General features: G+C 40.1%; 1 protein-coding gene across 1 annotated transcript in view; it reads right to left on the reverse strand.

Annotated features, from left to right (window-relative positions):
• Nucleotides 1-12,766, reverse strand: part of LOC125458237 (sideroflexin-1) — a 110,166-nt gene that overhangs the window by 59,815 nt on the left and 37,585 nt on the right. The gene's annotated exons all lie outside the window — the stretch shown is intronic.

The raw sequence follows: 12,766 nt of genomic DNA on the forward strand, positions 1-12,766 counted from the left end.
AGCATGTAATCTGAACAGCTCCGCCCTAGCAGTGCTCACCATAAAGCAACAGACACAGCTGCCTTCCAACCAATAGGATAGTCTACTGAACCAATCCTTGGGCATTCAGTGAAGCATTAGTGCCAGGTGGGGGATGGGGTGGAAGTGACGCTTTGTTATGCTGGTACTGCTCTTTCTCTTCTGCTCCTGCCTCCAAAGACCAAATTCAGCCCATGGTGAGGAGCTGCCTGGCTGCAGTGGAGAATGGCAAGTGTTAGTTACATGGCCTTGCCTTGTTATGACTAGACCCAAGGGGAAGACAAGATTTTCCATGCTGTTATTTCTAGACTCTCAAAATTCTTCAGCTTTTGAGGCAGTGAGCTGGCTCCCTGCTATTCTCCCATTCCCCTGGTTAGGCATAATGAGGTTATTTTAAAAAGGATCCCTTCTCTAGTTCCCAGACCCAAATGAATTTGCTTTAAACTGAGTGAATTTAACCAGCCATTCTTAAATGAACAAAGTTAGTTTATTAATTAGTAAATGTGAGAAGAGTTGGTAATGCAGTACGGATGCACACAGATTAGAAATGAGTCTAAAAATATAAAAGCGAAAAGAGCAGATGTATTGATTGTGGTCTGATCTATTTGCAAAGTAGGGTAGTTGCATAGAGCATTATGGCCATTGCAGTGGTGGTTACTGGTAATCTTGATAGGTGAATAAGTTGGCTTCACAAACCTTAGTTTTGCACATTGGTTGAGGTTTTTATTTTAAATAGCTTTTGATGTGATTGAATCCCAACATTCATCATGTGTGAGAGAAGGAGAGCTTTATTGTCCTATTTTCTTTTTGAGTGGTTTGCAGCACTGGGGTGAGAGGATGTTTCCCACTGGCCCTAGGTAAATAGGCGATAGTTCTTTGATTGGAAATGTCAACTTTCCTGCTCTTCTGATGCTGCCTGGCTTGTGGTGCTCCTCTAGCTCTCTACCGTGTTATCTCTGACTCCAGCATTGGCAGTTCTTACTATCTCTGATAGCTCTGTGACTTTGACTTTTATATCACACTAGTACTGAAACCCATGTAGATCCACGAGTATTCAGTCTCATTAGTCCAGTCCAGTCAAGTTGAAACTGACTTTTTAACACTGTCCTTTTGTAATCCTGGGAGGTGAAGCCAAGAGATAACATGGTGTGAAACCAAGAGGTGGCTTTCTGACAGGAGGGATGAGAGAACCTTCTCTATCTCTTCTTTGTTCAGTCCTTCCATGTTTAAAGTTTTCCTGACAATTTGCATGTGCTCCATTCCATTGGCTAAACACAGGACTTTGCTAGACAGTCACTAAATTTAAATCCTGTCTTTCTGTCTTGGTCCTTTTTAAAAAATATGGTTTTGAATTAAAAGTGAAATAACAATACTTTGGGGTTCTGATCCATCTTCATGACAGCCCATTCTCCTAGTTTTGGGCCTTGCTTTTGCCTTTGCCAATTCTCCCAGATTCTCAATTCCTGCTTTCTCCAAACATGTAGAACTTTGGCCTCAGTTGTAACATATGCGCACTTGCAACCGGTGAGGCATTGAACACACACGCACAGATTAATTCTGGTTTAAGGACATCAATAAAGACAATATGGCTTCATGTCAGAGAAATCATACATTGAATCATGGAATCATAGAGTCATACAGCATGGAAACAGACCCTTCGGTTCAACTAGTCCACACTGACTATGTTCTCAAACTAAACTAGTCCCAAATGTCTGCATTTGGCTTGTATCCCTCCAACACTTGCCTGTTCATGTGTTTATCCAAATATCTTTTAAATGTTGTTACTGTACCTGCATCCATCACTTCATCTGGCTGTTCATCCAGATGTGAACCATTGTGCTTTTTAAAAAATAAGTTGCCACTCGTTTTAAAACTTTCTCCCACTCTAGGGAAAAGACCACAGTCATTCACCTTATTTATGTTCCTTGTGATTTTGTCAACCTCTATAAGGTCAACTCTCAATCTCCTATGCTCCAATGGAAAAATGTCCCAGCCTATCCAGCCTATTTTTATAACTCAAATCCTCTATTCCTGGCAACAGTCTGGTAAATCCTTTCTGAACCTTCTCCAATTTAATAATATTCTTTCTATTGCAGGGTGACCAGACTGCACACACAGTACTCCAGAAGAGGCCTCAACAACGACGCATACAACCTCAGCATGGTGTTCCAACTGTCATATTCGAAGATCTGAGCAATGAAAGAAAGCTTAGCATGAATCCTTGTGATCTAACATTACTAATTAATCTACCATGCAGAACCATGTTAAAGGCTTTACTGAAGTCCGTGTAAATAACATCTGCTGCTCTGCCTTTGTCAGCCTTTTTGGATGCTTCCTCAAAAAACTCAATCAAATCCATGAGATATGGTTTCCCTGGCACAAAACCATGCAGATTATCTCTAGTCAGTCCTCATGACTTCAAATGCACATAAACCCTGTGGTTGCTTCGCATGCCGAACTGGTTCGTTACTTTGCAGACATTTCATTACCCTGCTATGTAACATCATCAGTGCAGCCTCTGATGAAGCGCTGTTGTGTTTTCCTGCCTGATATTTAAAATCTGGGGTCCATTGGAGTTGATTACCTCATTTCCAGTATTTCCTAGCAGTGGTGTATATATAGAGTCTAATTCTACGTGTTTATTGATGGCCTTCTTTTTGTCCTTCTAGACCACTAGAAATTCCAATGCTTGCCTCTGTTTGGTCTGTCCTAGGATCCTGATGTTGTCACAATTATCTGTGTGAATGGAGTTGAGTGAATATTGGTTGTGTATTTGCTGCTAGTTCGTGTTCATGTATTCGTGTGGCAAGTTTCCTGCCCATCTGTCCAATGTAATGTTTGTCGTAGTCCTTGCATGGAATCTTGTATATGCCATTGGTTCTTCTTTGGTTTGGGGTAAGGGGTCTTTGGTTCGAGTTAGCAGTTGGCGTAGGTTTCTGTGCCACTCTGATGCCCAGTGGTCGTAGGAGTATTGTGGTCAGTTCAGATATGTCCTTCAGATACAGTAAGAGGATGAGTGCCTCAGGGCGTACTGTGTCTTCCTGTTGTTGTTTGTGTGACAGGCATTGTGGACCCAGATGTTCAGGTGTCCGTTGTCCTTAAATACTTGGTAGAGGTATTCTTCTTTGTTTTGGCATAGTTTCGGGTTGCTGCAGTGTATTTTCGCTTGTTTAAATAGTGTTTACATGCAACTTTGTTTGTGGGTGTTGCAGTGGTTACTGTTGAAATTCAGGATTTGATCTGTGTGTTTGGCCTTTCTGTGCACCTTAGTCAGAAATTCACCATTGGCCCTGCCTTCTACCATGACATCTAGAAATGGGAGCTGTTTGGTCTTTTCGTCTCCCCTGGTGAATTTGATGGCAGTGACAGTATTGTTTATTAGTTGCTGTGTCTCCTCTAGTTTAGTCCATTTGATGATGACGAAAGTGTCATCCACATGTCATATCCATAGTTTAGGTTGTATCTGTGGAAGTGCCATGCTTTTATGCCTCTGCATCGCTGCTTCTGCTAATAGTCTGGAGATAGGTGACTCCATTGATGTCCTGTTGATTAGTTCATAGTTGTGGCCATTAAAGGTAAAGTGGGTTGTGAGGCATAGGTTTTGAGACGTCCTTAACCCTGGCACCAGGAAGGCACCTTACTATCCTAGATTCATGCTCATGGCCACAGAGTCTCCTGTCTGTGCCCGTGACAGGAGACTCCTATATAACAATTACTCTTTTAAACCTTGACAAACCTAGCTTAACATAAGATTAATTCGTAGTATCCAAGATCTGACTGCCGTTTCTATTTCTTCTTTCCTTTCAACAATACCCAAAACATAATAGCCACATCAAGCTCCTCAACTACCTTCTTGCCTTTCCTGACGGTCTCTGGTCTATCTGACTGATCCTGCTGTGTAACCACTGCTCTAAATCTACGAACCATCACACTCTGTGTCTCTTGAATGCCTCGGTGACATTAAGCCTCAAAAGAGAAGCTCTTAAAATTACCTTGTGATTTAAATTTAAATTTAAAATCACATTTAAAAAAAACCTACCATTCCTTATTTACAGATTTTAGAGTACCTTAGCAATCTTGCTGCATGCATCTCTAATATCCTGCTAAATGCTATTTGTACCTTACCATTACTGATTGGAGGCCTACTGAAAACTCTTCCTAATGTTTCTTACCTCTTGTTGATTCTTAGCTCTACCTAGCCTGATTCTGTCTAGATTTTCTGAGCCAGTATCCTTATTCACTTGTACACTGATTTCATCTCTCACTAAAAATGCAACCCCTCCACCTACCGCCTTTTATCTTTTTCCCTTTCCTTCCCAAAGACTGAACACCCTCGATGTTTAGTTCCTAATCCTGGTGGCTCTGCGGCCAATTTTCTATAAGTGCATCATATTGTACTTGATTACAGTTATTTGCATTGTTAATGTGTCAACTTCATTGCAAATTCACCACGCATTCAAATATTGATTATATTAGATTTGTCTTCTTCAGATTTTTTTTGTACCACAGCCCAATTTGCTGCCTGTCCTTGTTTCCTCTGTCTTCCACTTTCGCTTTTTATTTCTATAATCTTGCATTTCATTGGTAGAGATGAGAACACGTAATCTAGGAGGAGTAAAGGCTAACCCTAACCCTACTCATATTCAAAAAGGCTGATGGAACTGATGACCATGGAAATTAGAGAGCTAACTGGTAGGTAATGAATAATTTGCATTTCTCCATTTTATAACTGCATATAGGAAAATTAGAAGTTCTAGTATAGGAGAAATTACGATATAGATGGGCTGATCAGTGGCTAATATATTTGACAAGCTTTATAATTCTTTTTTGATGATGTAACAAAGAGTGGATAAATGGGAACCAGTAGGTGTAGCACATTTGACCTTCCAACAGGCAAAAAGACAATAAAAAGATAGCAGTGTTTGTTAAAGCGGCTAAAGGGGAACCAGTAGGTGTAGCACATTTGACTTTCCAAAAGGTAAAAAGGCAATAAAAAGATAGCAGTGTTCGTTAAAACCGGCAAATATGGACAGCTATGCATGTATGCTCATTTGGGAGCACTTTAGTGCATGGTTCCAAAAATACATTTGCACATTTGTGTGTGTCATCATGTGCAAATTTAGTATTGCGCACATGCAGTTAAGTGCACGTGATTTTGAACTGGGCTTTAGTCGGGGAGAGAGAGGAGCTGGCCAGTTTTAGACTGGACACAAAACAGAGTGAGAAGGGAAGTGGGGTTCGAGAAGTAGTTGGGGTGGGGTCCCTTCTTCTGCACTTCTGATTGGGTCCAATTCCATCCATCCATCCCTCCTAGTACCAATCTCAAACTTGACAACCCCACCCCATGTCTCCACTACCTGGGTCACGTGCCCCTGCGACTCATTGTTTGCACACATGTGGTTTAAAATGGCATGTAGCATACATGAGCTGGTGTCAACAAACACATCCTGAAAATTTACTACTCAAATTCATGGTGTACTGAGGTGATGCATTGGCATAGATAAAGGATTATTTAAGTAACATGAAACAGGATAACTGGAGCATTGTCAGTTTGGCAAACTAAAACTAGTGGTGTGCTACATGGATCCCTTCTTGACCTCAACCGTATTAATCTATATTAACGAGTTTATATGAAGTCATGATCTATATTGTAAGAACAATTGCTGACTGTACAAAATTGGTTAGAAACTCAAATGGAGGAAGAAACAGTCTGTATTGGGATACGGATATTTTCAGTGAGTGGGTAGAAAGCTGACAGTAGAATATGGGAAAATGTCATTGTAAGGAGAAGGGCAGCAGAATGGCACAGTACAGGGATTAAGTGACACTGCACCCTATTTAACAATGACTTGCTGAACATTTTCACTTTTGTCATTATTGTTGACATGCATTTAATGTTGGTTGCCACAAACTTGTACTACTTTGGCCAACTGCATGCTTGATTTTTCCTGCAGTCCTTCCACCCTCACTTATTTCCTCTTTCCCCTAAGTCAGGTGAGTCGAAAAGAAAACAACCATCTTAGATCCTGTGAGTCTAGCATCACTTTTAGTTACTTAAGATGATACGAGACCCAATATGAATGGAGGTTATTGTCTAATTCCTTTATCAATCACAACTGGATTTGCTGATGTAAATGACTGGAAGCTAGTTTGTGCACATGTTTGTATTCTGTAATTATCCTCCATTCACTCCATCTAATGGAGAAACAAATCTGTCTTTATCGAGACATTTAGCTTGCTTTAATTCTAGAGACTAGATGATTTATATTGAGTGAATTAACTTGGTCTGCTGTCAGATTTGCTATTGGTCTTCCTCTGTATCCAGCTAATTGGTTAGCATAATGGTGCCAACATCCCCGATAATGTTTTAGTATGTAGCTTCCACAAAATTATAAACCTATAAACATGTGAATAAAATATTATGTAAAAGATTTTATAAAATAAAACTTTGTAATACCTGACAATACTTTGCAATATTTATATATTATAACCTTATAGTGTAGTAAGGCTCTTCAGTTAAATCTGTTAGCACCAGGAATGTTCCTCCTTAACCATAGCAATAACTTACTCTCCACTGGGTGTAAACTCTCAACTAAGCTTCAGTCACTCTGATTATTTAAGCTTGGAAGGCGCAGCTTGTTTGAATGCTGAAGTGCAGTTATCAGAATAAAAGCAAGGTAAAATTTAATGTGGAAGTGGAGCACCTGTAAGAAATCATAAAGTGTGAAAGCTTATTATGAATTGTCTGCATTTTTCACAGATGTTCTCCTTCTAATTGAAGGAGTATTAATTTACTTATTGCCTAACTGCACTGCTTCCTTAGATATAACATTGCAAGACTGTCTCTGTAGCTTAGTTCCTACAAACAGATTGCTATGCTGACATACACATTATTCTATGGACATTAATTTGAAATATATCTTCTTGAACTGATAGTTAAGACATGACCTTGTCTTTTTACTTGTAGCCGAGTGATGCTGATGTACCTCCATGTATTTTTTTCCTAGTGGAGAGAATATCAACATGCTGCTTCATCAACTCTGGAATGACACCTAGCTGTCATAAAGATGGCATGCACTCCTACTTCCCTTTGAAGCTGAATAGATAAATTAGATAGGGGCTTATGCTATCTCATACTCAGACTGAATGATCTGAAGGCCTTTTTTTAATGGATTGTTAGTATTTAAAAGTAATTTAAACTACTCTTGCTATGAGACCAGCTGCCAGATTTTAACCTAATTTTCCTGTCAGGGAACTACTGATGTTGGGAACAAATGTTTAATTAGTCTGCTTAATGTTACTATCCATTGAAGTTTGTAATTTTAAAGACCATAAAACTGGTATTCTACCCAATCTCCTTTTCCCAGTCAGAGAGTTACTTTAAATTTGCCTCATACTATTTTGTTCTATTCATTCTTGGTGTGTGACTTCATTTCTTGAACTGCTGCAGTCAATGTGGTATAACATAACTAGGGAGGAAGTTCTAGATCAAATGGTGACAGCACTCTTAATTTTGGCAGAAATCCCCCCGATTTTTGTGGGAAGGTTGTTGCCTGGTCAACTGGGTTGTGGTTTTGTAGTTTCCAATGCCTAAATTAATGCTGGGGTGGCCCAACCTGTTTTATTCCGTGAATTTTCTGTGGGTCATTTGATACAACATTGATGCAGTTAAATAATCAGACATACTGCTGTTGGTCTGAAGTTGCATGTAGACCAAGTAAGAACAACAGATTTCATCCACCAAAGAACATTAATGAACCGCATGGGGGTTTTAAAGCCATCCCCTAGTTTCATGACAACCGTTATTAAGATTAACTTTTTATTCCAGGGATTCATAAACTCTACTAGTTGCATGTCTCTGGAGTATTAGCTTGGGCCTCTACTGGCCCAGTAACAATGTCATTATCCTATTTTAATTCAGCATCTATTGTTCACTATATTAAACACACAGTGCAGGAAACCTGTCCTGCGATTACATTTTCATCCTATATTTTTTATTTTGATATCAGATTCTAGGCAATTGTTTTCAAAATCCTATAATGTTTCCATGTCTACATCCTGCGGTTCCTCTTGCAGTTCCACATACTGGTATACAAGCCATACTTCCATTCTTCTGTCCTTTCTTGATAATTGTTTCAACTGTCTACCAGGCTAGAATTCACTGCTTCACTACCTTGATTGCTATCATAATCATGGTTATCTACCTCTGACTGTGCATTTTATTTCTATATTTCTTGTCTTGATTGTCTTTTCTTTCTGCCTCTCAGGCACTAGAGTATATGCTTTAAAAATACAAGCAACTGTGGTTCTTTAGCTGGATGGAGTAGAGAGGAGAGATATTAAAAGATTGAAAAGTGAGGTGGAAACGGTCATGGATTTGGATGTATTTCTTAAAAATGTTGTGCCAAATTTGAGGATGGCACTTTCGGTTTTTATTCAGGGATGGCTTATTTTATTTTCTCTATAAGGTTATATAAGTACAAAAGTTTTTTTTAAACTTTCTAAAGAGTTTTTTTTTAATTGTGGAGTAGAGTTCTTTTTTAAGAAAAGGAGTTGTGTTTACGGAGCTTTTGGAGAAGCCTACATATGTACAGCTTTGGAGTGAGACCTTTTTTTATCAGAAGATTGAAAGCTGTCTGCTGAACCCCTTGAGCAGAAAGGATATTATTAAATTGGGAGACGGTTCAGAAGAGATTTACCAGGGTGTTGCTGGGAATGGAGGGTTTGAGTTATAAGGAGAGGCTAGATAGATTGTGACTTTTTTCATGACAGCGTAAGAGGTTGCGAGGTGACTTTAAAGAGGTTTATAGAATAATGAGGTATATAGATAAAGTGAATGGCAGGTGTTTTTCCCTGGGGTGGGGTTTTCAAGGCTAGAGTGCATATTTTTAAAGTGAGAGGAGAAAGATTTAAAAAAGACATGAGAAGCAATTTTTTTTACACTGAGTGATTCATATGGGGAATGATCTTCCAGAGGAAGTGGTGGATGTGGCTACAGTTACATGTTTAAAAGAAATTTAGATAAATCCATGAATAGGAAATATTTGGAGGCATATGGGCCAGATGCAGGCAGGTGGGACTAGTTTAGTTTGGGATAATGGTCAGCCATGGACTGGTTGGACCAAAGGGTCTGTCTCCATCCTGTATGACTGTACAACTCTATGATTGCTACTCCCTGCTGTGTTACAACAGTTCTGACAGGAGATTCTGAGCAGGGTTTCTTCAGAAGTTCAGAACCGTATTTCCATTCTGATAGTTCTCTCTTGGCGTGGAAAAGTCGCATGAAGAAACATCACACTTTTTCCTCATACAACTTTGCTGTTGTATTCTGTAATTTTAAAGCCCAGCATGGCAGACAGTTGATTTGAAAGTTCCTGTGAAAGGTTCAGTGTGAGCTTATGGTGCTAGGTAGGTAAAGATGGGGTATCAGGTGGATAGTGCAGTGGGTGTTGTCGTGTGCTAGATACGTATAGTGCCAGAGTACAAGGTGAGAAGGGGAAGTGTTGAGGGTAAGTAGAGATGGGTTGATACTGGATCATGGTGGAATGCTTGATGGGCTTGGCAGTGTGGCAAGGGACAGTGCTGAGTCCAATAGTATGGGACCATCAAAAATCTTAAATTCTTCTGAAATCTTATGCTGGGGTCATCACGGGATCCCCATGCACTATCCTGATCTGCACTTCAGAAGCATTAATCTAGCCAGATCCTGTTCATTATTTATGCATTTTGTTTGACTGTGATTAATGAGTGAATGCAAATTACTCCTTCATTATACTTTAATCATAAAGTTTCTCACCATAAAGTACCCCTCTGACCCATCATGTCCACATATGTTACCAGGCACTGATCCTCCTATTCCCTATGTTGTGGCATTTCAAGTTTTTAACTAATTACTTCTTACATGTTGACAGTTTCTGCCTCTACCACCCTTCAGGGTGTCTTCAGGTGTCTGTGGGTGAAATCTTTTCCTCAAATTTCCTCTAAACTTCCTGCCCCATACCTTGAATTTATTGATCCTTCTGCTAAAGGGGCAATATCTACTCTATCATTGCCTCTCATAACTTTGTACACCCCAAAAAGGTCTTCTCTCTCAGCTTTCACCTCTCTGAAGAAAATAGCCCAGTCTAATTAGTGTCTCCTCATAGCGGAAACATTCCAGCCGAGGTAACATCCTGGTGAATCTTCTCTGCATCTGCTCTAGTACAATCACATCCTTCCTGTAGTACAATGACCAGAACCACGTACAGTGTTCCAAGTGTAGCTTAAGTAACGTTTTATACATGTCCATTGTAACCTTCCTGCTCTTCTAACCATTGCTTTGACTAATAAAGGGAAGAATCCCAAATGCATTCTTAACCATATTGTGCAGCTATCTGCCTTCAAGGATCTATGGACATGGTTCCTCTGATCCTCTGTACTTCCTAGGGTATACCATTCATTGTACATTGCCTTGCTTGTTAGTCCTCCCAAAATGCATCACTTCTTATTTTTCAGTTAGGTTCCACTTGGCCAACTGTATTATCCTGTAATCTAAGGTTCCCCCTTGTTATTTACTGCATTACCAATTCTCTTGTCATCTGTGAACTTACTGATACCCCTATATTCACAACTAGATCACTAATGTACACAACAAACAGTGAGCGACCCAGCATTAAATACTGAGATATACCACTGGACACAGGCTTTCAGTCACAAAATCAATCTTGACTAGCACCTTCTGCCTTCTTCTGCTGAGAAAACTTTGGCTGTAATTTGACAAATTGTCCTGGTTCCATGGTTGTTCCTTTTTTCAGTTGGTCTTCCATGTAAGACGTTGTCAAAAACCTTATTAAAGTCTATAAACTATAAGACTGCACGATCCTCATCCACACACCTAGTCACTTCTCAAAATTCAATCAAATTTCTCAGATATGATCTCCCCTTGACAAAGCCGTACTGAATATCCTTGATTAAACTTTTTGAGTGGAGATTACTTTTGTGCCTTCGATCTGTTTTTCCAAAAGTTTACTGGTCGCTAACTCATTGGTCCACAGTTTTATGATTTATCCCTACCAACCCTTTCAATTATGCTGTGATACTGTAAACTTCAAAACTTTTTAACAACTTCAGGGATTGATAGAATCAGCAACAACTCTTTCTGGAATGAACTGTTTCTTGAAATGAAAGGGACAAAGAGCACTTATTATAAAGGAATTGAAAGTTATAAGCCAATTAACCATCTCTGGGAAAGAGTTGTGGAAACAATATAAATAAGCTGGCACTGGAGGAGGCCCAGGATGGACATGCCATCCGAGGAGTGGGAGGGGGAGTTGAAGTGCTTCACGACAGGGAGGTGCGGTCGTTTGTCACGAACTGAGCATGGTGTTCCACAAAGCAGTCTCCAAGCCCCTCCCAGAGGGCATCCTCCAGTGCCAAAACAATGCCATCCGAAGTTGCAGGAACAGCATCTCATATTTCGCTTGGGAACCCTGCAGCCCAATGGTATCAATGTGGACTTCACAAGCTTCAAAATCTTCTCACCCCCAACTGCATCCCAAAACCAGCCCAGTTCGTCCCCGCCTCCCTAACCTGTCTGACTTTTCTCCCACCTATCCACTCCTCCCACCTCCTACCCACCACCATCATCCCCGCCTCCTTGACCTGTCCGTCTTCCCTGGACTGACCAACCTCCACCCTAACTCCCCACCTTTAGTCACCTTCAGTGGCTCCATCCCCTCTCCTTGACTTGTCCGTCTCCGCTCCACCTATCTGCTCCTTTATCCATCTTCCATCTGCCTCCCCCTCTCTCTCTATTTACTTCGTAATCCCCTTCCCCTCCCCCATTTCTGAAGAAGGGTTCAGACCCAAAGTGTCAGCTTTCCTGCTCCTCTGATGTTGCTTGGCCTGTTGTGTTCATCTAGCTCTACACCTTGTTATATCACACTCCCCTTCCCTGATATCTAAACCCATTCCAAACCTAATCTAAACCTTATCCATAATGAATACACATGCAAAGTACTAAAACTTCACCTTCATCGTCTTTTTCCATACACAGATTGCAACTTTGATCCCTGGTGGACCCTGGTCCTCCCTTGGTTATTTTCTTGCCCGCAAAATACTTAGAAAGTGTCTTTGGATTTTCCTTTACTAGTCTGAGTTTTCAATGTCCCCTCTTTGCTGTCTTAATTTCTTACAGTAAGTAGCCCTCTGCACTTATGTTCCTGTTTTGTGCCCTTGGTATTTGCCATAAGCTTCTCTTACTTTCCTTGTCCAATGTAATAGATCCTTTTGACTTCCAAGTTCTTTGGACTTGATGATTCCAACCTTCTTCTTTCTGGAAACATGTTTGTCCTGCAGTCTCTCTCCAATTTCCAATGACTCCCCGCTCTGATATAGCTTTTCCTACAAGTAGCTACTTCTAGTCTACTTCAGTCAAATCTTGTCTTATTAAAATCAATTTTCCTCAAATTCAGAACTTTTATTTCTGGTCTGTCTTTATTCTTTAACAATAGTTACCTAAAATATTACTGAGTTATACTCATTATCACTGGAATATTTTCCCACTGACACTTCTACTACTTGTCTAGCTTTGTTCACTAAACTTAATTCCAGCTTCTTCATTCCTATTACTTTTTGCATTTTTTTTCTATTTTTCGTGATTGTCTTTAAGGGTCTATAGTTTGTATTGCAATGCCATCTTCTATCCCTCCTCCCCAGCTTCATATCAGAGGTATCTGTGACTTGTTGATCACCGAAGTCATATTGTTGG

The sequence above is a fragment of the Stegostoma tigrinum genome, chromosome 13, assembly GCF_030684315.1.
Source record: "Stegostoma tigrinum isolate sSteTig4 chromosome 13, sSteTig4.hap1, whole genome shotgun sequence".
Taxonomy (NCBI): domain Eukaryota; kingdom Metazoa; phylum Chordata; class Chondrichthyes; order Orectolobiformes; family Stegostomatidae; genus Stegostoma; species Stegostoma tigrinum.